Genomic DNA, 20670 nt, shown 5'->3' on the forward strand with positions numbered 1-20670 from the left:
AAATTGGGGAACAAATAGTAGTCCGAGGGAGCCAACTCTGGAGAACAGGGGGGATGTGAAATGAGTTGGAGTCCTATTTCCATTAATTTTGCGATCACAACTGCTGACGGGTGTGCTGGTCCATTGTCGTGATGTAAAAGGACTTGTTTGCGGTCCAATCACCGGCGTTTTTCTTGCAGCTCGGTTTTCAAACGGTCCAATAACGATGAATAATATGCACCTGTAATACTTTTACCCTTTTCCAGATAGTCGATGAGGATTATCCCTTGCGAATCCCAAAAGACAGTCGCCATAATCTTTCTCGTCGAAGAAATGCTCTTCGCCTTTTTTGGTAACCCATTGTAACCCATTGTTTAGGTTGTTGTTTGGTCTCATAGGTGTAGCAACGTATCCATGTTTCATCCGCAGTGACGAAACGACGCTTAAAATCCTGCGGATTCTTCCCGAACAGCTGCAAACCATCCTTGCAACACTTCACACGATTCCGTTTTTGGTCAAGCGTGAGCAACCGTGGAACACTTTTTGCAGATAGCTTTCTCATGTCCAAATATTTATTCAAAATATTATGTACCCGTTCATTCGAGATGCCCACAGCACTAGCAATCTCACGCACCTTAACTGTTCTGTCATCCATCACCATATCATGTATTTTATCAATGATTTCTGGAGTCGTAACCTCCACAGGGCCTCCAGAACGTTCAGCATCACTTGTGCCCATATTTGGTACCACTTATAAACTGTTCTAATCGAAGGTAACGGCCTTGCCTCAGTGGATACACCGGTTCCCGTGAGATCACCGAAGTTAAGCGCTGTCGGGAGTGGTCGGGACTTGGATGGGTGACCATCCAGGCCGCCACGCGCTGTTCCCATTTTTTCGGGATGCACTAAGCCTCGTGATGCCAATTGAGGAGCTACTCGACCGCATACTAGCGGCTTCGGTCAAGAATACCATCTTACGACCGGGAGAGCGGTGTGCTGACCCCCTGCCCCTCCTATTTGCATCCTCCACTAAGGATGACATGGCGGTCGGATGGTCCCGGTAGACAACTCCTGGCTTGACGACGCAGTGCTAATCGAAGGTGCAGAGTCACCGTAATGTTTATCAAGCTTCTCTTTAGTCTCCTGAGGCATCTTGCCTTTCATAAAGTAATGTTTAATCACCACACGAAATTCTTTTTCGTCCATTTTTTGAGAATCACTCGACTTCCTTGATTTACACGAATGCCAAACACAAAGAAATAGACCACTACGGCTGAAATTTGGTGTGCGTTCTTTCCAAAGATGCTACTAACTAAACATGACGTCGATACGCGCTGGTGGTGTCATCTCTCGGACTTTGCATAGACTTTTCAAACGCCCCTCGTATAATGACCTACAACACAAGCACCAAGAATTCGTTCAATAGCTGCTCCTGCCTACTAGATAAGGGACCGAAACTCTGGAGCAGTAGTTTCGTCCACATTTGTATATCATTTTCTTTACAAAAGCATCCCACTTTTCCAAAATCTGCCCAAAAAATATCAGTCTGCCATTCGCCTTTCCTGTTACTGATTTTACCGTTTTACCCGTTACATATCGTTTCTTACTATTTGTATAAGAGATTGTCCAGGCTTCTGAAGTTGACCATTAATCTTATAATAGGATACTACCTATTTTCTTACGGGCATATTTTTTCATTTATCCGCATTTCAATGAAACTGCCAGTCATTCGGCCCGTCGGAGTAGCCGAGCGATTCTAGGTGCCACAGTCTGGAACAGTCAGTTGGAATCCTGCCTCGGGCATGGATGTGTGTGATGTCCTTAGGTTAGTTAGGTTTAAGTAGTTCTAAGTTCTAGGGGACTGATGACCTGAGAAGTCAAGTCCCATAGTGCTCAGAGCTATTTGAACCATTTGAACCAGCCAGTCATTCCACTAAGCGGGAAATCTGTCATGGTTCTCAATTTGCTTATCTGACGACCAATGCCTGTCTGTAGACTGCGTTGGCAGCAAGTGGTGTGCTAGTGCTGGTGATCCTATCAGATAAATCATTCTCGTCACACACTGGACTCGCATTCGGGAGGACGACGGTTCAATCCCGCGTCCGGCCATCCTGATTTAAGTTTTCCGTGATTTCCCTAAATCGCTCCAGGCAAATGCCGGGATGGTTCCTTTGAAAGGGCACGGCCGACATTCTTCCCCGACCTTCCCTAATCCGATGAGACCGATGACCTCGCTGTCTGGTTTCCTCCCCCAAAACAACTCAACTCACATTCTCATCTGTTGAGAGCATTCGTGGTCGTACTGCGCTTTGCTGGGCACGCCTGATGTTACTTTCATTTCTTTCGAAATTCCTTCGATCTGTTCTCGTCTGGAAAATATATTCCTTAACGGTATTTTAGTTACAGCCCATAACGTGGTACACTGTCGAATGAATTCGGAAAACTTACAACACAGTACATACCCGTTCTTCTGCAACTAGTGTTTGCAAGATATTGTAGATGGATACCTTAATCTGTGTTACAAATGAGTGTTTTGTCCTGAATCCTTGATAATTCATTGAGAGAAACTTGTATTCCGCTAGGAATCATCGTTTGGAGTTCATTGAAGTCAAACTGGGAGTATTTTGGGTTACCAACCCAAAGCAGGTGTAATACTGGTGATGGGACTGCCCTCTACGAACTTACTAGTGAGAGCTATAGTAAGATAGTTTATGAATAAATAATGGAACATGTAAAATGTTTTAACTATCTTGGATGTAATATATCGTGTAGACATGAAGAAAATATGCAGACTAAGTTGAACAGATTTGGAAGTATCTGTTGCACCATTAACAGAACTTTAAATCATAAAACACAGAGAGAAACATGACTGAAATTTTATAAAATAGCATCATTGCTAACTCTATTTCATGGAAATGAATCGTGGTACAACAAAAAATCGATATTTCTTCGAGCTGTGAAGGGATGTAGGAGAATAGATGTAATATGAAATGAAGATATTCGAAATGATTCGAAAATATGGATTGTAAAAGAAAAACAGGATGAAAACAGAGAAATTGAATGATCATCTACGCAGAATGGATCCAGAGACTCTGCCATCTCATATGAATAAGTTTAAACGAAAAGGGAAACGAGATTCTGCGAGACAGAGAAAAAGATGGCAGCTGTATCAGGCCACATTTATACTAATACGGAAAGTGCATGAGAAGGATGACAGTTCAGTGAAATGATTATGATAGTCATTGCTGAGCATTTTGCAGCCGTCCACTATATTTTTTTCACTCTCCTGACTAGTTTGAAGCGGTCCGCCACGAATTCCTCTCCCGTGCCAATCCGTTCATCTCAGAGTGGCGCTTGCAACCTACGTTCTCAACTATTTGCTGGACGTATTCCAATCTCTGTCTTCCTCTACAGTTTTTGCCCACTACAGCTCCCTCTAGCACCATGGAAGTTATTCCCTGATGTCTTAATAGATATCCTTTAATTCTGTCATTTCTCCTTGTCAGTGTTTTCCACATATTTATTTCCTCTCCGATTCTACGCAGAATCTCCTCATTCCTTACCTTATCAGTCCACCTAATTTTTAACATTCGTCCGTAGCACCACATCTCAAATGCTTAGATTCTCTTCTGTTCCGGTTTTCCCACGGTACATGTTTCGCTACCATACAATGCCATGTTCTAAAGTACATTCTAAGAAATTTCCTCTTCAAATTAAGGCCTACGTTTGATACTAGTAGACTTCTCTTGGCCATGAATGCTCTTTTTTTCCAGTGCTACTCTCCTTTTGATGTCCTCCTTGTTCCGTCCGTCATTGGTTATTTTTCTGCCTAGATAGCAGAATTCCTTTACTTCATCTACTTGGTACTACTTGGTAACCATCAATGCTGATGTTGAGTTCCTCGCTGTTCTCATCTCTGCTACTTCTCATTACTTTCGTCTTCTATTTACCGTCAATCAATATTCTGTTCTCATTAGACTGTTCATTAGATTCAGCGGGTCATGCAATTCTTCTTCACTTTTACTAGGGATAGCAATGTCATCAGGGAATCGTATCTTTTGATATCCCGTCACTTTGTATTTTAATTCCACTCCTAAACCTTTCTTTTATTTCCATCATTGCTTCTTTGATGTACAGATTGAACAGTATGGGTGAAGGCCTACATTCTCGTTTTACTCACTCTCTAATACGAGCATTTTGTTCTTTGTCCTCCACTCGTATTGTTCGCTATTGGTTCTTGTACATATTGTCTATTACTCGTCTCTCCCTATAGCTTACCCCTATTTTTCTCAGAATTTCGCATATCTTACACAAATTTAACTCAGTCGAACGCTTTTTCCAGGTCGACAAATCCTATGAAAGTGTCTTGATTTTTTCTTTAGTCTTGCTTCAATTATCAACCGAAACGTCAGAATTGCCTCTCTGGTGCCTTTACCTTTCCTGACCCCAAACTGATCGCGATCTAACATATCCTGAATTTTCTTTTCCATTCTTATGTATATTATTCTTCTCAGCAACTTGGATGCATGAGCTGTTAAGCTGACTGTGTGATAATTCTCGCACTAATCAGCACTTGCAGTCTTCGGAATTGTATGGATGATATTTTCCCAAAAGTCAGGTGGTATGTCGCCATACTTACACATTCTACACACCAAGGTCCAGAGTCGTTTTATTGCCACTTCCCCTAATGATTTTAGAAATTCTGGTGGAATGTTATCTATCCCTTCCGTATTTGATCTTAAGTCTCTAAAACTCTGATTCTAATACTGGATACCCTATCTCCTCTAAATCGACTCCTGTTTATTTTTATGTCAGACAAATCGTCCCCCTCATAGAGGCCTTTAATTTAGTCTTTCCACGTTTCCGCTCTGCCTCTGTATGTATCAGTGGAATTCACATTGCACTCTTAATTTTACTACACTTGCTTTTAATTTCACTGAACGCTGTTTTGACTTTTCTATATGCAGAGTCAGTCCTTGCGAGAATCATTTCTTTTTCGATTTCTTTGCTTTTTTCATGCAGCCGTTTCTTCTTACCTCTCGTGCACTCAGCGATTCGTATTTCTGTATTCCTGAATTTCCCTGAACATTATTGTACTTCCTTCTTTCATCGATCAACTGAAGTATTTCCTCTGTTACCCATGGTTTCTTCGCAGTTACCTTCTTTGCATCTACGCTTTTCTCTCCAACTTCTGTGGTTGGAATGGCCTTACTCACTAAAACAAGTTGGATAAATGGTTTGACGTAAAAGAAAGTAAATCCAAAAACAACTGCAGTGTTTTGTGTAATAACGCTTTCATTGTCCCATCTCGCCTTTATAAGACGATGATAAAGTACCAATAAAAACTAATAAAAATCGCTAATGACTTTAGTGCGAAGAGATTCGGAAGTTAACCCAGGACGTTACCACACAGTCTTCTAGCCACGAATTCAAGTCTGCAGTGTATATTACGCATACGACTCCCACCTTCCACTTTTCACAACTGTTGGGTCGGCGGTAAGACACATTGCGCACTTTGCGTGAAATACGGCGCCGCAGTGAAACTGATGGTTAGCTACGCGGAAGAATTACGAGGGCTGCCCTGCAAGAAATTATACTTTCTGGAATGCCTCTTTAACTCAAGCCTCTGTAACACCTTTCGGTTACGGAGGAAGTTTTACTTACTTCATCTCGCTATAATCACACATTATCAAACTTGCCTCCTGGCTTCTCCTAGAAAGCGTCATGTTTGGAAGCATTCATCTACACTGACGGGGCGGAAACTGTTACACCACGAGTTAGACCAAAGTGTATCAAACATATTGCACTATTTCCACATCTGTGGGTTATCTGGATTAAAAATTTCATTCTTATGCCAACTTAGTTTCAGTACCGGCAAAACTCCATTTCTACAGATAAAGAATGATGTGAACGCGTGGTGATTATTGAGTGAGTGTGCCAACTTAGTTCCAGCACAGAAAAAAAAAACTAGTTGAGGAGATAAAGAACGGTGTGAGAATGTGAAGATTATTGTGCATGTCTAACGTTCCTGGAACTTCGTAGGAAATGCATGACACAGTGCTGAATTGTAATTTCGTATTTGTTGAAACCGGCTGCAGACTTTGACCATCATCCACAGAGAAAGAAAAACAAGAAAGCTTTCACATGTCACACATCATACAACAGCAGATTAACATTCTTCTTACAGCCACAGTTATTGTGTGCAACAGAATAGCGAAGCTTCATAATGAGTTGATGTGGCCCAGTCAGTGGCAAAAGAGAAATTTCGTTGTCAAACTTCGTTATTCTTCCGTGCACAGAATTGTAACTGTAATAAGGATGTTAATCTCATGGTTTTCTTTCTCCATGGTGATGGTCAAAGACCGAAACCAGTCGGCATAAACAGCAAATTACAATACAAAACTGTATCATGCTTTTCCTACGATGGATTTCTGCTGTTCAGGACAGAAAGAACGTTAGCACCGGTCGTATAACATCTGTATTTTATTGCAGATCTGGATTTCAGGTAACAGCTACAGTAAAATACAGATGATATACGATCAATGCTGACCTTCCCGTCCTGGATTACGTCACGCTCGTAGAGCACAGTTATTCTCATAGAATCAATATGAAAATTACCGCCGTTCATTGTAGCCTAAAACATGTAATTGCTCGAAGATTCCAGGTGAAGGTCGCCAGAGAATATACGTGCATTTTACCACTACTTTATGGCCTCTGGGAAAGATCTGCTTCAGGGACATGAGAACTTCATACTGACAGATTGCCCAGACTTTTGGCTGTAGTGCTGTGAATAAAAAACAAACGCACTACGAACGAATCATCCGAATGGAATGGAAATCTGGAGGTTGGTGTACGTGTAGAGGAAAAAAAGATTACAAATCCAGAAAAATTGGATGATTTATTCACGAGAAAGAGCTTCCCAAATTAAGCAAGTCAGTAAGGTGATGGACCTCCTCTGACCCTTATGCAAGCAGTTATTGGGTTTGACAGTGATTGATAGAGTTGTTGTATGTCCTTCTGAGGGATAAAGCGCCAAATTCTGTCCAATTGAAGCATGAGATCATCAACATCCCGAGCTGGTTAGAGGGTCCTGCCCATAATGCTCGAAACGTTCTCGATTGGGGAGAGATCCGGAGACCTCGCTGGCCAAGGTATGGTTTGGCAAACACGAAGACAAGCTGTAGAAACTCTCGCCGTGAGCGGGCAGGCATTATCTTGCTGAAACGTAGGCCCAGGATGGTTTGCCTTATGGGCATCAAGAGGGAAGTAGAATATACTTGACGTAAGGCTGCCGCATACGACAAACGAAAGGGTTCTGCTATGTAGGGAAATGGCACCCCTCACTCCTGGTTGTCAGGCTGTATGACAGGGTCAGCTTAGTATCCCACCGCTCTGGGGCGTCTACAGACACATCTTCGGCTGAAATCTCATTGACTGGAGTAGAACTGTCTTCAGTGACGAGTCCCACTCTGAACTGAGCCCAAATGACCAGCAAAGACCTGTCTGAAAACTCCCCACACAGTGGTGGGATGCCAGATTGACTGTCGCCCGCCATACGGCTCGACAACCAGGAGTGATGGTCTGCGGTGCCATTTCATTTACTAGCAGGATCCATTTGGCTGTCGTTCGGGGCACCCTTACAGCACAGCGCTTATTCTATACCCCGTTTTGTTGCCCTCCTTGGCATACCATCCTGCGCTTAAGTTTCTGCAAGACAATGTCCTCCCGTACACGGCGAGAGTTCTGCTGCTGGGCTTCAAACTTGCCAAACTCTAACATCGACAGCAAGGTTGTTGGATCTTTCCCCAGTTGAGAACTTTGGAGCATTACAGGCAGGATTCTCCAACCAGCTCGGGATTTTGACGATCTAACACACCAACTAAGCGGTATTGGTCACGATGTCCTTCAACAGTACATCCAGTAACTCTCTCAATCAGTGCCAAGCCAAATAACTGCTCGTGTAAGAGCCAGAAGTAGACCAACACGTTATTGACTTGCTCAGAATGGCTCTGAGCACTATGGGACTTAACATCTGAGGTCATCAGTTCCCTACAACTTAGAACTAATTAAACCTAACTAACCTAGGGACATCACACACAGCCACGCCCGAGGCAGAATTCGAACCTGCGACCGTAGCAGTCGCGCGGTTCCGGACCGAAGCGCCTATAACCGCTCGGCCACCGCTGCTGGCTGACTTGCTCAATTTGTGAAGCTTTTTCTCTTGTATAAATCATCCAGTTTTCCTGAAATTGCAGTCATTTGTTTGTCTGTAAACGTACGTCACACTTACCGATTTCTGTCACATTCAGATAATTCCTTCGTGGTGCCTCTTTTTTTCCTCTTAGTTTGTATAACCATACAATGAAGGCTTTCACGACCGGATGTTTCGGTTGCCGAGAATCCTTCCGGGTTGTATAGCCTTGGTCCATGGAACTCTTCTGCCCCTGACGTTTCGTCCAAAGCTACGTTGGACATCTTCGGAGGTGCTCCTGGGTGTGCTTAGTCTTGCCGACTGACGAGTTGGACGTCGTAGAGCGGCCGAAATACCGTGGAAAGTGGGCGTGGTCTGGGTTTCACGTGATAGCAGAGATAAACCTTGTCAAGGATAAAATGTAACTATCGATCGTAGTACGTCCCAGGTAATAACTTCTCATCGATTCTGACAAGTTTTTGTTATCTCTTCTACGCAACTTCCTCCCCTTGGTTTCCCCTTTGGTCGTCCCCTGGCGCTGACGCCGTGCCGCGGCCTCTGGGCTGAATTTTCGCGGCGTGCGAGTCTCATTTGGACAGCGCTGGGAGGAACCTGAGGCTCCGAGCTGAAGTTGCCATGACGGAGGTTGGCCGATTGTGCGGGAAGTGACCAAAGACTCTGTACCGCTAGAGGCTGATGGCTATTGTTTTCCATCGAAAGTGTGTTGCTGTTCGTCGAATTACGTCTTGGTAACAAGCAGTCAGTAGTTGATTCACTTGCAGCCTTTTCCCTTGCCTGTGATTTCACTGGGAACGACCGTTGTTTCGTCAGTCGGTCGTCTCAGCGGACGACGCGTATTGGGTCTTTTGGCTGCATCTGGCTTCTGTGTGCCCCTGATTACTTGCAATTCGTCCCTGTTGCTGCACAGTGACTGGTTTTAGTATTGTTTGGGTTGCTTGTTCAACTAATATGAGACCTACTGGGATAGCCAGGGCAGTTACTGCGTCGAGTTGTTAATCTTCGCCGGCCACTGTGGCTGAGCGGTTCTAGGCGCTTCAGTCCGGAACCGCGTGGCTGGTGCGGTCGCAGGTTCGAATCCTGCCTCGGGCATGGATGTGTGTGATGTCCTTAGGTTAGTTAGGTTTAAGTAGTTCTGTCTAGGGGACTGACGACCTCAGATGTCAAGTCCCATAGTGCTTAGTCATTTGAACCATTTGATTTGTTAAACCCCCTTTTAATTGTATTTTAGAATTAGAGTGCCCATCAGTGAGTTGTCCTTTAGCCCTAGCTGCGCAAGGAGACGGCTGTCATGTGGCGGACACTGTGGACTGTTGATGAATGCCTTACATTGGTAAGGGGCAGTTTTTGTATCTAGTGAAGTTTTTGAATGAGTACTCAATCTTAAAGGTGTCAGAATACCGGATTTGTGGAGGCAAATTGCTGTAATCACCTTGGATTAATCTTTTTAAATATTTCTCTCTTGTTTAGATGTTTGTCCGTATATATACACGGTGAAAAAAATTCACGGATTCGGACTTCGAAGTGTGTTCCTCACATACTAGCAATACAAAAACGTCTGCTACAAAATTTCGTCCTGCGCATATTTCGGGCAGTAATTGGACGTTAATGATTGTCATTCTGGTAACACTGTAATCACGTATTTGGAAACTACGTTTGTCAGTATATAACACTAAGGTTGTGCAGTTGGTGCAGCGCGCAGCGTTTTGGGTAGGCATGCAGGAGTTCGAGGGTTTGATTCAGGGTCGAAGCTTATTCGTTTTCATTTGCTAAAAGTAGTCTGAGTGGTACCACGCAGACACGGTATCTGGCGTCTTAATCGTCTTACAGCTATTACAGTGGGTCTTCTACAAAATATTGCAGTAGTTGTTGTTGTGATCTGCAGTCTTGAGATTGGTTTGATGCAGCTCTCCATGCTACTCTATCCTGTGCAAGCTTCTTCATCTCCCAGTACCTACTGCAACCTACATCCTTCTGAATCTGCTTAGTGTATTCATCTCTTGGTATCCCTCTACGATTTTTACCCTCCAGGTGGCCCTCCAATACTATATTGGTGATCCCTCGATGTCTCAGAACATGTCCTACCAACCGATCCCTTCTTCTAGTCAAGTTGTGCCACAAGGTCATCTTCGCCCCAATTCTATTCAATACCTCCTCATTAGTTATGTGATCTACCCATCTAAACTTCAGCATTCTTCTGTAGCACCACATTTCGAAAGCTTCTATTCTCTTCTTGTCTGAACTATTTGTGGTCCATGTTTCACTTCCATACATGGCTACACTCCATACAAATACTTTCAGAAACGACTTCCTGACACTTAAATGACTCGATGTTAAGAAATTTCTCTTCTTCAGAAATGCTTTCCTTGCCATTGCCAAGCGTCTCATTTCCTAATCTAATTCCCTCAGCACCACCCGACTTAATTCGACTACATTCCATTATCCTCGTTTTGCTTTTGTTGATGTTCATCTTATATCCTCCTTTCAAGACACTGTCCATTCCGTTCAACTGCTCTTCCAAGTCCTTTGCTGTCTCTGACAGAATTACAATGTCATCGGCGAACCTCAAAGTTTTTATTTCCTCTCCATGGATTTTAATACCTACTCCGAACTTTTCTTTTTTTTCCTTTACTGCTCGCTCAATATACAGATTGAATAGCATCGGGGAGAGGCTACAACCCTGTCTCACTCCCTTCCCAACCACTGCTTCCCTTTCGTGCCCCTCGATTCTTACAACTGCCATCTGGTTTCTGTACAAATTGTAAATAGCCTTTCGCTCTCTTTATTTTACCCCCGCCACCTTCAGAATTTGAAAGAGAGTATTCCAATAAACATTATCAAAAGCTTTCTCTAAGTCTACAAATGCTAGAAACGTAGGTTTGCCTTTCCTTCATCTTTCTTCTAAGATAAGTCGTAGGGTCAGTATTGCTCACGTGTTCCAACATTTCTACGGAAACCAAACTGATCTTCCCCAAGGTCGGCTTCTATCAGTTTTTCCATTCTTCTGTAAAGAATTCGCGTTAGTATTTTGCAGCTGTCACTTATTAAACTGATAGTTCGGTAATTTTCACATCTGTCAACATCTGCTTTCTTTGGGATTGGAATTATTATATTCTTCTTGAAGTCTGAGGTTATTTCGCCTGTCTCATACATCTTGCTCACCAGATGGTAGAGTTTTGTCAGGACTGGCTCTCCAAAGGCTGTCAGTAGTTCTAATGGAATGTTGTCTACTCTGGGGCCTTGTTTCGACTGAAGTCTTTCAGTGCCCTGTCAAACTCTTCACGCAATATCATATTTCCCATTTCATCTTCATCTACATCCTCTTCCATTTCCATAATATTGTCCTCAAGTACATCGCCTTTGTATAGACCCTGTATATACTCCTTCCACCTTTCTGCTTTCCCTTCTTTGCTTAGAACTGGGTTTCCATTAAAACTCTTGATATTCATGCAAGTGGTTCTCCTTTCTCCAAAGGTCTCTTTAATTTTCCTGTAGGCAGTATCTATCTTACCCCTAGTGAGATAAGCCTCTACGTCCTTACATTTGTCCTCTAGCCATCCCTGCTTAGCCATTTTGCATTTCCTGTCGATATCATTTTTGAGACGTTTGTATTCCTTTTTGCCTGCTTCATTTACTGCGTTTTGATATTTTCTCCTTTCATCAATTGAATTCAATATTTCTTCTGTTATTCAAGGATTTCTACTAGCCCCCGGCTTTTTACCTACTTGGTCCTCTGCTGCCTTCATTACTTCATCCCTCAAAGCTACCCATTCTTCTTCTACAGTATTTCTTTCTCCCATTCCTGTCAATTGTTCCTTTATGCTCTCCCTGAAACTCTGTACAACTCTGGTTTAGTCAGTTTATCCAGGTCCCATCTCCTTAAATTCCCAGCTTTTTGCAGTTTCTTCAGTTTTAATCTACAGTTCATAACCAATAGATTGTGGTCAGAGTCCACATCTGCCCCTGGAAATGTCTTACAATTTAAAACCTGGTTCCTAAATCTCTGTCTTACCATTACAGAATCTATCTGATACCTTTTAGTACACTCCTGGAAATTGAAATAAGAACACCGTGAATTCATTGTCCCAGAAAGGGGAAACTTTATTGACACATTCCTGGGGTCAGATACATCACATGATCACACTGATAGAACCACAGGCACACAGACACAGGCAACAGAGCATGCACAATGTCGGCACTAGTACAGTGTATATCCACCTTTCGCAGCAATGCAGGCTGCTATTCTCCCATGGAGACGATCGTAGAGATGCTGGATGTAGTCCTGTGGAACGGCTTGCCATGCCATTTCCACCTGGCGCCTCAGTTGGACCAGCGTTCGTGCTGGACGTGCAGACCGCGTGAGACGACGCTTCATCCAGTCCCAAACATGCTCAATGGGGGACAGATCCGGAGATCTTGCTGGCCAGGGTAGTTGACTTACACCTTCTAGAGCACGTTGGGTGGCACGGGATACATGCGGACGTGCATTGTCCTGTTGGAACAGCAAGTTCCCTTGCCGGTCTAGGAATAGTAGAACGAGGGGTTCGATGACGGTTTGGAGGTACCGTGCACTATTCAGTGTCCCCTCGACGATCACCAGTGGTGTACGGCCAGTGTAGGAGATCGCTCCCCACACCATGATGCCAAGTGTTGGCCCTGTGTGCCTCGGTCGTTTGCAGTCCTGATTGTGGCGCTCACCTGCACGGCGCCAAACACGCATACGACCATCATTGGCACCAAGGCAGAAGCGACTCTCATCGCTGAAGACGACACGTCTCCATTCGTCCCTCCATTCACGCCTGTCGCGACACCACTGGAGGCGGGCTGCACGATGTTGGGGCGTGAGCGGAAGACGGCCTAACGGTGTGCGGGACCGTAGCCCAGCATCATGGAGACGGTTGCGAATGGTCCTCGCCGATACCCCAGGAGCAACAGTGTCCCTAATTTGCTGGGAAGTGGCGGTGCGGTCCCCTAGGGCACTGCGTAGGATCCTACGGTCTTGGCGTGCATCCGTGCGTCGCTGCGGTCCGGTCCCAGGTCGACGGGCACGTGCACCTTCCGCCGACCACTGGCGACAACATCGATGTACTGTGGAGACCTCACGCCCCACGTGTTGAGCAATTCGGCGGTGCGTCCACCCGGCCTCCCGCATGCCCACTATACGCCCTCGCTCAAAGTCCGTCAACTGCACATACGGTTCACGTCCACGCTGTCGCGGCATGCTACCAGTGTTAAAGACTGCGATGGAGCTCCGTATGCCACGGCAAACTGGCTGACACTGACGGCGGCGGTGCACAAATGCTGCGCAGCTAGCGCCATTCGACGGCCAACACCGCGGTTCCTGGTGTGTCCGCTGTGCCGTGCGTGTGATCATTGCTTGTACAGCCCTCTCGCAGTGTCCGGAGCAAGTATGGTGGGTCTGACACACCGGTGTCCATGTGTTCTTTTTTCCATTTCCAGGAGTGTATCTCCAGGGTTCATCCGTGTATACAACCTTCTTTCATGATTCTTAAACCAAGTGTTAGCTATGATTAAGTTATGCTCTGCGCAAAATTCTACCAAGCGGCTTCCTCTTTCATTTCTTAGCTCCAATCCATATTCACCTACTATGTTTCCTTCTCTCCCTTTTCCTACTCTTGAATTCCAGTCACCCACGACTATTAAATTTTCGTCTCCCTTCACTATCGGAATAATTTCTTTTATCTCATCACAGATTTCATCAATTTCTTCGTCATCTGCAGTGCTAGTTGGCATATAAACTTGTAGTACTGTAGTAGGCGTGGGCTTTCTGTCTATCTTGACCACAATAGTGCGTTCACTATGCTGTTTGTAGTAGCTTACCCGTACTCCTATTTTTTTATTCATTATTAAACCTAATTCTGCATTACCCCTATTTCATTTTGTATTTATAACCCTGTATTCACCTGACCAAAAGTCTTGTTCCTCCTGCCACCGAACTTCACTAATTCCCACTATATCTAACTTTAACCTATCCGTTTCTCTTTTTAAATTTTCTTACCTACCTGCCCGATCTGGAGGTATACTCGTTTTCATAAGTTAGCTTTTAAAGAAACCTTTGCATGTCATGGACGCGAATTGCTTGATACCACTGCATCTACTAAATTCCAATCCTGGTTTCTGCGTACCTGCACCCAGTGGTCCCATCGATTAATAGCACGTTCAGATCCATTACATTTAGTTTGATCGTTACGTCACCAATATAGCTAGCAACGTAATTTGCAAATGATTTCGATGGGACCATTGGGGGAGGGTACGCAGGAAAGAAGTTTGGAATATAGTAGATACAGTGGCACGAAACAATTCGCGTCCGCGACGTGCAAAAGGATTCTTTAAAAGCTGACCAATGAAAGCGATTGTTCTTCCATTTCTGTGTTCGTAGTGCGTAACTGAAGTGTATCGTAGAAGACCCACTGTAATCGCTGTACGGCGATTAAGACGCCAGATACCGTACCATGCAGACTACTTTTACCAAATAAAAACAAATAAGCCTCGATCCAGAATCGAACCCTCGACCTCTAACATGCTAACTCAAAAGTTCTATCCACCGCACCAACTGCACAGCGCTCCAGTCATATCCTAACAAGGTAGTTACGGTACTTGTGACTACCGTGTGCCAGATTGCCGATCTTCAACGTCCATTTACTGCCAGAAATATGCGGAAGACGAAATTTTGTGGTAGATATTTTGTATTACCAGAACGTGAGGAATCGCGTTGCGAAGTCAGAGTGCACGAATTTTTCTTCACCCTATATTTTAAGAATTCTGGGGACAAATAATAGTTTTATTGCAGTTATCTTTGATTATTTCTTGGGATTAAGTTCAAATGGCTCTGAGCACTATGGGACTTAACATCGGAGGTCATCAGTCCGCTAGAACTTAGAACTACTTAAACCTAACTAACCTAAGGACATCACACACATCCATATCCGAGGTAGGATTCGAACCTGCGACCGTAGCGGTCACGCGGTTCCAGACAGTAGCGCCTAGAACCGCTCGGCCACTCCTGCCGGCAAGCTCCTGGTTGTCCGGCCAGCAAATTGTTCCAGTGTGCCTCACTATCCGGGCGACGGGAGAGGAAGCGGGTACGGTTATGGGCAGAGGCTGGTACTAGGACCTCATTGGGACTGGTATTCTGTGCCGAATTGCGATTGCGCGTTGTCAGTTACTTAAGTTCTTATGCTTATTGCGACGCTGTGTCCTGGGGATCTTCTTAATTTTCCGTTCCTCGTTGAATTCGTCCTTTCCTGCCTTCCCCTCTCGGTATCAAACCTCGAATTTGGAATTATTGCCAATTTATCAAACGTTTAAGCCTTTACAGGCTGGCTTGCTGCCATTGCTACTATGTTTGTTGTATTCCTGGTGGCCTAGTTCGTTTGAAGCAGGACATCACACTCTTAAATTGTTTTGGAAGAATTGTAAAACATCTTGATCTGTTCCAGTTGAAGTGTTTCTTAATAATTTTTTTTGAAAAAAAAAGGAATATTTCTAAGCCTTCTGGGGATCTGTATTTTTTTGTCTTTGTTGTAATACTTAAAATTTTCAAGCCAATTTCTAAGCCTAATGTTGCTTTGTGATTATTTTCATTTTGTTGTAAATCTTTTTTAACAGAGAATTTTAAAAGTAAATTCTAAGCCTTCTAGCGCTCTGTGATTATTGCTGTTGATCTTTTTTAAACTTTTCTTTTTAAAAAAAAATGAAACGGATAAATTTCAAATTAAATTTATGCACTTCTGGCGCTCTGTGATTATTAGTTTTTAACTGGCTTTTCACTTTATTTCATTGTAAACGAAAATTTTAAATGTTTTCACGAAATGAATGTAAATGTCAACCAAAAGTGATGTTGAACCTTTGGCTTGGCCCTTCCATGAATTCCTGCCACACCAATGAAAGCCGATTTCATAAATATTTATTGGAAGTCAGAATCACCTGTTATTCACAGAGCTAACAGGGTCTGTGAGGATAGCTTCTGTGCCCTAATCCTGCAGAGCATGATATGAAAGCACTGCTCATCCTCATGGGGATAAATTAAAGCGTGTTCCATCTTCTTGTCACAAAGCCAATAGCGATGTTAACTTCCAGAAAACCAGCTGAAGATGAACCTGGAAAGGTTCGAAAACCAGTTCATGGAGTAATAAATAACTATTCAACAAAGTGACTAGTTGCAGTATTATGTATTTACAGATATTTTAATTGCTTTAATTAACCAAATTGACATTCACTGGATACCAATGTTGCATAACGACTGTTGAATATCCAAGTGTAAAGAATGAGAGCAGTCAGTCGCAGAATACGTTCTTTCCTGCAGATCTAGATTTCGACTATAAAATGGAGACAATTATTGAAAACACCGATAAACAGACATAGGTAACATTCGTGATACTTTCCCCAAACGAGATTCCAGTTTCATAATCCTATAGTCAAATGGAATCTTGTGGTATACGTCACAGTAGCAATGTGTTTGATTTTGATTTGGTTATTTAATACTGATCATTGATATGTTTTAACCACTCGACTGACTTGTCATTATCGACAGCCATAGAATAATTTGTGATGGCTGCGTGAGAGAATATTAGGCGTCAATATTTACATTAATCCCTTATCAGAGTCCGCTAGTAAAGTCATTAACAATTTATGTGAGCATTGGCTAAACGATTGATGTTGTTGGTCAGCAGCATGACAAATATGAATAAATCATGACACGAAATGCAGCAGCTATCTCAGACGGTGATCTCCTTGGCCCTAACATCGTTTCTTCACACCTAATACATTACATGTACTTGTTTTCCCCTGAAAAAGGTACTGGTAGGGTCCTTGGAAGATTAACAAGCAAAAAACCACGAAGAAATATGGCGGATGATTTGTCAACTCATCTCAATGCAGTATATTTACGTATGTACACTGAGCTGACAAAAGTCATGGGACACCTCCTAATATCGTGTCGGAAATCCTTTTGAATGGCAACTCGGCGTGGAATGGACTCCACATGTCGTTGGAAGTCCCCTGCAGAAATATTGAGCAATGCTGCCTATATAGCCGTCCGTAATTTCGAAAGCGTTGCCGGTGCAGGAATTTGTGCACGAACTGATCTCTCGATTATGTCCCATAAATGTTCGATGGGAGTCATGTCGGGCGATATGAGTAGCCAAATCATTGGCTCGAACTGTCCAGAATGTTCTTAAAACATAAACAATTGTGGCCGTTGACTGGTGCGTAGGCATTTATAAACAGTCCATCATTCTAAGGGAAATATGAAGGTTTCATAGGAGCCGAACAGAGCCATTTCCAGTCACTGGTCGGTTCATCTGGACCAGAAGACCCAGTCTATTCCACGTAAACACAGCCCACACAGACTATGTCTTCGTGGGGTCGGCACCACACTCGAATCTTACAAGCAGCTCTTAGCAACTGAAATCGGAACTCGTCTGTTAGGCCACGGTTTTCCAGTCTGACCGATATGGTCACGACCCCAGAAGAGGCACTGCAGACGATGTCGTGCTGTTAGCAAAAGAGCTCGTGTCCGTCATCTGCTGACGTAGCCCATCAACGCCAAATTTCGCTGACTTGTCCTAGCGAATACGCGGGTCATACGTTCCCGCATTCATTTCTCCTTTTATTTCACGCGGTGTTGCTTGTCCGTTAGCACTGACAACTGTACGCAAACGCTGCTGCTCGTGGTCGTTAAGTGAACGCCGTAGGCCACAGCGTTATCCATGGTGAGAGGTAGTGCCTGAAATTTGGTATTCTCGTCACATTCTTGACACCGCAGATCTTGGAATATTGGATTCCCTAAGAAATTTCCGAAATCAAGTGTCCCATGCGTCTAGCTCCACTCCGCGTTCAAAGTCTGTTCGTTCCCGTCGTGCTGCCACAATCGCGTCGGCCACCTCTTCATGTTAATCACTTGAGTATAAACGACAACTACGCCAGTGCACTGCCCATTTATATCTTGTGTACAGCCGTCTGTATTTGTTCCTGTCGCTATCCCATGACTTTTGTCGTCTTATTTGTGTATAACGTATTTATGTATATTTAACCATCTATTATAATAACTGAATCGTGCACATGTCACTATTCTGTAGCTGTCCACACATATGCCTTTAAAATAAATGAAAAACATATTTATCCATTCAGTCATTTAACATAATTTCTGAACTGTGATGTAATGTAATGAATATCCAAGCTCCAGCAATTGTACGTTTCAATTACCTTTGTATCCAGTGTAAGCAAGAATATCTGTAACATGTACAACATCTTTGAAGTCACAGTGTAAACATAAAGTACAATGGAGAGGACATACCATCCAGAAATATGCAGACTTTTTACGACACTACTACCCACGTAAATACTCTGTAAACTTAATGTACAGTGGAGAGGATATACACAGCTAGCAGGACGCAGACTTTCTACGATTCGACCAATGTAAACACAGTTTACTGTCACAAATTCTTGTTTTTTAATTTCAAAAAAGCCTTTACTAAAAAAGATTTTTCATCATCAGTAAAGGACACAACATAACCTACATTGCTCTTGGTATGTTGCTGTGGAAAGACGTCTTTGCTCTTCACTAAACACTGGTGGTGTAAAACATCGAAAGGCCTAGTAGAAAAATGAATGAAACAGAAAACTGTTTTATTTGTATTTATGAACAGTCATTGCCCTCATGGTACAGTTCTTTTTTGACGAAATGTTTACGTGCACGTTTATTTCTTAAATATTCTTTGCAAAACTAAAAACGGAATAACTTGCACTATTTTTTACCTTTACAATGAAATATTTGCTATTTCCTTTTGTTGCTAAAAGCCGGCCGAAGTGGCCGTGCGGTTAAAGGCGCTGCAGTCTGGAACCGCATGACCGCTACGGTCGCAGGTTCGAATCCTGCCTCGGGCATGGATGTTTGTGATGTCCTTAGGTTAGTTAGGTTTAACTAGTTCTAAGTTCTAGGGGACTAATAACCTCAGCAGTTGAGTCCCATAGTGCTCAGAGCCATTTGAACCATTTTTTTGTTGCTAAAGGAAGACAAACTAGTGTTCTCTTTGGCGACCAATGTCGCAAGTACTTGTACTGTAGGTAAAATCTGCTATGAACCTTCTCTGTTGTAAGACTACACTGGGGTAGCGATGTGATTTGAAAGGCTACGGGCGACTGTAAGTTTACACCCCGACAGTGAGCACTTTTAACTTGTAAGCCTTCCACTTGCCTACCTGGCCACGTATCTGCTGAATTGATTTTGCGCTCTTTCAGTGGCTTTTTATTGCTAGCCTGCATTGGAGGTTATCACTTTTATCAGAATCTTAAATAAAGCTTGAATGGTGAAGTAATTTAATGAAATGGTGACCATGTCGTCATTGAAGTCAATTATTGATGTGTGATTAACACATCAACATGGGATAATCTTTTAAAAAATATGGCAAAAGTTTATTGATCATAAACTATGAAAAACGACAGAAGTTAAGCGAGATGACAAATAAATCATGAACTGTTGGCAACACAAATAGAAGCAACAAATAATTAGCACTCCACTGGATGGTGTTTGGTTGGCATAAACTGCCGACAGCCCCCAGATAATAATTAAGCGTTAAACTTTTGCTTCTCTGCGGGTACTTTAAAGAGCCAGACATCGCGACACAATGTGACCAGCCTGTGAGAGTTGCGTTCGCTCTAAAAATTTGGTTCAGGCAATAATATTGCGTCGTTCAGGACAGTAGTCTTGGTGTGGAAGGCTTACCAATGGTGAAGAGACTGCTTTGGCCCAGTACCAACCTTGAGGTTGCATCTGCAGTAGTGCGACCTATATTCTGAGTAGCTCGCTTTCTTTTTATGTTTCTAATACTCAGCCTGCATTACCGATTTGATTTATTGTGAACTGTACGTTTGGACTGTTCAACTTTGGAACAGCGAGCTCCACAGATAATAATTTTGTGCTTCATTCTCCAAGCAGTCTGCTAGATAAATTTTGGTACCTCCCACAGTGTTAGCGTCGTTCTTGGTCAATTTAACTGAATATTTAGATGACTTTGTGCTCTGTCAATTTGTCAGTTTAATTAAACATACAGAGAAATTAAATTCCCGCCATTAGCAGGCTTTACTTAAATTTGGGATCCTTTAACGTGTTCTACAACCGTTCCTGGTCAACTACATTGTGGCGGCGTTATACTTGTGCCCAGCCCTATATACAGGGTGGGCAAATAAGTGTCACAGAGAACAGAGTTCCAGAGTACAAAGAAAAAGAACATAGGACAGGAAGTACAGTAATAATCTGACTGTAGCAGATAAAAGTGACCACCATTCATCTCTTGGCACTTTTGAGCTATGGTCAACAAGCTGCTGACGGCGGATCGAAGCTGGACTGTTGGAATTGCTGCAGTCTCATCCGAAATGTTCTGCTGCAGTTCCTGAGCTTAAAAGGTTACGCACAACGTTTCTAGCCAATGGCTACAGCCATAAGTCGATAAACACAGCCT

At 43.3% G+C, this 20670-nt stretch overlaps 1 pseudogene; it reads left to right on the plus strand.

Moving 5' to 3' along the window:
• Positions 1 to 751: 751 nt before the first annotated feature.
• Positions 752 to 869, plus strand: LOC124778036 (annotated as a pseudogene).
• Positions 870 to 20670: the final 19801 nt, after the last annotated feature.

This window comes from Schistocerca piceifrons, chromosome 2 (genome assembly GCF_021461385.2).
Source record: "Schistocerca piceifrons isolate TAMUIC-IGC-003096 chromosome 2, iqSchPice1.1, whole genome shotgun sequence".
NCBI classification, from domain to species: Eukaryota; Metazoa; Arthropoda; class Insecta; order Orthoptera; family Acrididae; genus Schistocerca; species Schistocerca piceifrons.